Below are 5,000 nucleotides of genomic sequence, written 5' to 3'. Positions count from 1 at the left end.
AAAAGAGCAACATGATTATGAAAGCAAACTAAAGAAAGTAGAGGTTATACTAACATGTAAGAAAAATAACATGGACATGGGCAGGACATATAATGAGAGGGATAGATAATAGGTTGACATTAAGAACAACAAAGACAGGTAATTGATGGACATTAAGAACAACAGAATGGGTTCCTAGAGTCTGCAAAAGAAGCAGGGCAAGGAAGAGAAGACGAGGATTGACGTATTAAGAAAGTTTGCGGTTATGGACTGGCATAGAAAGACCATAAACAAACGCAAGTGGAAGGACATGTCTGAGGCCTTTTATATATATATATATATATATATATATATATATATATATATATATATATATATATATATATATATATATTGTTTCCGATCATGCTGTGGCAAAACATGACTATTCGGTTTTTCCTTGTCTCTTTGATAGTAGGGTGAGGGAATGGTCATACCCTGGTGAGAGGGGGTACCCCGAGAAGAAAGGGCGATGGGTTGCGAAAGGTTGAATCTGTGTGTGTGCATATTCATCTAAATATATAACTGTCATTTTGACGGGTCGCGAAAACTAATATATATATTTTTATACAGTATACGTATGTATGTATTTTTATATGGATTTTTGCTGTAATCTGACAGCATTGTATAAATTAAAGGTTCCTAAAGGACTTCAGACGGATTAGAGGTGATGGTTAACTCCTGGGTAGGCGATTCCATCTGTTGGAACACTTGCTTTTCATGAAACGTCTTAAGATGACAGGTTCATATTCGTTGTTTGATTGATGGTGGGCGATTCTAGAATACTATTTTATTACGAACAAATACTCCTTAAAATGAGTCTGGCCTTACTCCAATTAATCATAGATTACTGTTTGATTTTGTTCCACAAATCTTGGTGAAATGGAGTTACCGACCTCCTTGACATAGATTTTATTGTAATTATTGCATCCTAATTTGTATACACCGGAATCAGCTTTTTATTTATTTATATATTTCTTATATACATACATAAATTACCGAACTAGCCATCGTTTTGAATTTGTGGTGTTCAGTTCCTTATTTAGGTTTTTAACATACTGAACATTTATTTTATTGTTAATTCTATTTTTTTTTTCGAACTATTTCCCATTTCGGAGAATATTTTAACTCCCTATGTCATGGAATGGTTTCAACGCAATCCCTTTTCAAGGGAAATTTGCAATGCTCATATTTCCTGTGAATGACTCGCCTGCTCCATTTTCTAGGAATGGGGTTAACTCCGAGATGATGTGTAAAAACTGAAGACAAGAAAGAATAATTTTATTGATATTTCATTATCTTTGTTGATAGATTGATTGAAAATACATGTTGGTCAGAGTAATTAAATCAAGGTTGGCATATAATTTTGAATTTTTTTTTCCAAAGGCCCATGTGAATATCCTTAGTTCTTTAGGTTCAACCTACCATGGTATTTACTGAATATAAGAAACTGAAAGTTGGTTTCCTATATATAGGATAAGCAAAATATATAGTTAGGTAATTTGTCGTATTTTTTATTCTCTGAAATTTCATAGTTTATTGAAAAAAATAGTTATCAACCCAGAATGTTGAGTATATTAGTAACGTATAAAATCTAGATAATGTTATTAGGGCCAACTGACAGTAATATTTCTATATTGAGATATTCCACGCCAAGGTTCACAATCACTTAAGGGGGAGGCCTATTTTACAGCCGAACTTGTTTAAGTCGCAACTTAGAGAGAAATCACTGTTAATTACGCACGAAGTATTAATTTTAGTGTTCTGTTGTGGGCCAAGGTGAAAATGAGAGGCGAATTTCAAAGCAAACATGGTTTTGAAAATTACACAGAAGGAAGATGAAAATAGAATGATCTCATTTACCCCACTCTTTAACTTACACTATGTGAAGTGTAATTTTTATCATTAAGAAAATAAATTATTTGGAAGAAAGTCTCTGAAGATACGCGAATCAAATATGGATCTGGTTTTGGATAGAAGATACGCTGTATATGGTTGGGATGGTAAAAGGAGACAGCATAAGTTGCGCGCACACCATTATCCGTGATGCTTGATTGGGCTCGTCATTCGGCCTTCCTATCAGATATGTTGAGTTGAGTTATGATCAGTATCTGCATTGGTAACCGGCTTTGGTCTCTTGATTAACGAAGTTAATGTATTGCCTCTGGTGATTAGCCTACATGAATCGGTAACTAGTGAAAGGCAGTCGCCGTTGGTCAATTTGATGCCATGATCATCCGAGGTGTCATGAGTGGTGGGCAGGGTTTAAACTTTTCAGGTAATTACCTTAGTTTGAGGTAATTTTCATAGTTTCAAGGTAATTATAAGGTAATTTTGGTTTTACTTGCTTAAGATTTAAGGAAATCGGAAAAAAGTTTTAAGGTAAAAGGTACAAAGCAGCAGCATTTATGGTAATGGCCACATGTCACATGGTCGAGTTTAAACCCGCTACTGGTGGGTTAGGAAATTTTAGAGAAATATTGGTCTACAGCTTCGGTAGATAAGAGGAGTCTGGTGCAAAGCCTGAGAAGCGTGAAGTAATGGCATGGAGTTTGAAGACAGGTTTCTGTTATATATGGGAACGCACCCGCCTTAATGTAATAGATTAACGCAACCGATTCCGGGCACTCCATAGCCACGCACCATTGTAACAACTTCCAATAAACAGTATGTACAAGTTAATCTACACTTGTTGTGGTTTATCAGTAACCTAAAGATGTAACAGTTTCTTTTACCCATTAGGGATATGAATGAATAGAATCTTTTGACATTTCGACCCTTTGTCATTGAAGTTTCCTAAAATGATTTATTTTCTTTTAAGGAAAAGAAAAATCTAGGTAGATTTTCATGTTTTCTTTTATTTATAATTTTCACCTTCGTGAATCCGCTCCGTTTCGTTAAGTCTCCCACAGCTTTGATTGTGAGAAAGAATCATCTGTAGTAAAAATTGCTGTATAAAAGTAATAAAAAGAGTGTTATCTTATTATAGAAAACTTTTCTGAGTAAGTAGAACCCTTACAGTAACTCGGAAGTAGCATTCTGGCATATGAATTTTAATTTGGCTTGGTGTAAATTATTCAAGTAACTCAAAATAGTTGAAGTATTATCATGCCATTTTCCGTGTACATAAACCGCCTGACAAGTACTCAGATGAGTTAAAGTATATTTTAGCAAGGATTAAGGTTCAGTGTTAATACAAATTATTATTACACGATTTGATACTCAACACGTTTAAAAAAGATATCCACAGTGTGTATTTGAAAACCTAGTTTGTTTAAAGTTTGAAATAAGAACTAGTGGCGAATTTAAGGTTTGAAAAGGGATAATTTCTTCTATTGAGAAAAAATTAGATAGGGTTTACAGAACCTTTTTTTCATCCCTGATTATGAAACCTTGATAGCCCAGCAGCTGAAATATATTCCGGCTCATGTAAGAAACGAGAAGAAAAAAGTATAACTTGATTGTTAATGGATTTCTATCCCTTTCGTGACTACAAATCAGTATTCCCAACTAAAAGGTTCATCTTATATCTGTTTGTCCCTCCATTGGAAAAAGTCCCTACAGATGGCAACACTGTATGTAAATACACCAAGATTTGAATATTCCGATCGCGAAGACGTGAGTGCTTTAGGAGTGGAGATTTGGATGAGAATATAAATGTGGGTATTCAGATAGTGGAGGTGAGAGAATTCTTTTAAGAGGAGATGTGAATATTTTATAAGCGGTGATGTAACTTGTCAAAGGAATAGATGGGAATGTTTTCATAAGAGATGTGAGAAATCTTGAAGTAGATATGAGTATTCTATTATTGGTGATGTTACTTGTGGAAGATGTGGAGACGCGAGGATTCCTGAAGTAGAGATGGGAATATTCTATTAGTTGTGATGCCACTTATGGGAAGAGATGGGAATATTCTGTTAGTTGTGATGCCACTTGTGGGAAGAGATGGGAACATTCTATTAGTTGTGATGCCACTTGTGGGAAGAGATGGGAACATTCTATTAGTTGTGATGCCACTTGTGGGAAGAGATGGGAACATTCTATTAGTTGTGATGCCACTTGTGGGAAGAGATGGGAACATTCTATTAGTTGTGATGCCACTTGTGGGAAGAGTAAATATAAATGTGAATATTTTTATGTGGAGAATTGAGCTCTCTTGAAGTAAAGATGTGAATATTCTCTGCGGTGGTGTAACTTGTAGGAAGAATATTTATCAATATTTTTGTAAGGGAAGATGTGAGGATTCTTAAAGTAGAGCTGTGAATATTGTATTAGTGATGATGCTGCGTGTGGAAGGAAACATTTTACATGTGAATATTTGTATAATTGATATGCGCTATGTTGAAGCAAAGATATGAATTAATATGAATATTTTTTTTTTTTCAATTTATGTGCGCATTCTTGAAGTAGAGATATGAATAGATTTGAATATTTATATAAACGGAGATATGAAGAATCTTGACGTAGTGATATGAATGTTCTATAAGTGGTGTAAAAAAAAAAAAAAAAAAAAAAAAAAAAAATTAAACGCGAACATTTTATAAAATATAGTGATTATTATTCTTGAAATATGAATATTCTATAATTATAGAATTATAATTAATGTTGTAAATTTTGAACAATAAATGTAAATATTTTCTAACTGGCTATATGAGTATTCTTAAGATATGAATAGTCTACTTTTTAAAAAGAATAGTGAGAATATTCTGTGAGTATAGATGAGACCCTTCTAAAATTGGGTTGCGAATGCTTTGAAATTGAGGAGAAAAAATCGACGAGATGTTTATGGATGCAGAAGAATGAAGAAATTATAAGTGCCATGTTGGTAATGGTTTCTGAGAGAGACAAGCTTGACTTGGTATGGGCATGTAGTAAGGATGGGGGAGGAGGAGGGAGTGAAAGGGCTTTGGGGGAAACCTGTTAGGGCTAGAAGGACGAGAAAGTAGATGGCGTTATTGTGAAGGAGGCTTTGGAGAAGGATT

This window comes from Palaemon carinicauda, chromosome 27 (assembly GCF_036898095.1).
Source record: "Palaemon carinicauda isolate YSFRI2023 chromosome 27, ASM3689809v2, whole genome shotgun sequence".
NCBI classification, from domain to species: domain Eukaryota; kingdom Metazoa; phylum Arthropoda; class Malacostraca; order Decapoda; family Palaemonidae; genus Palaemon; species Palaemon carinicauda.
This window is presented reverse-complemented; position numbering follows the sequence as displayed.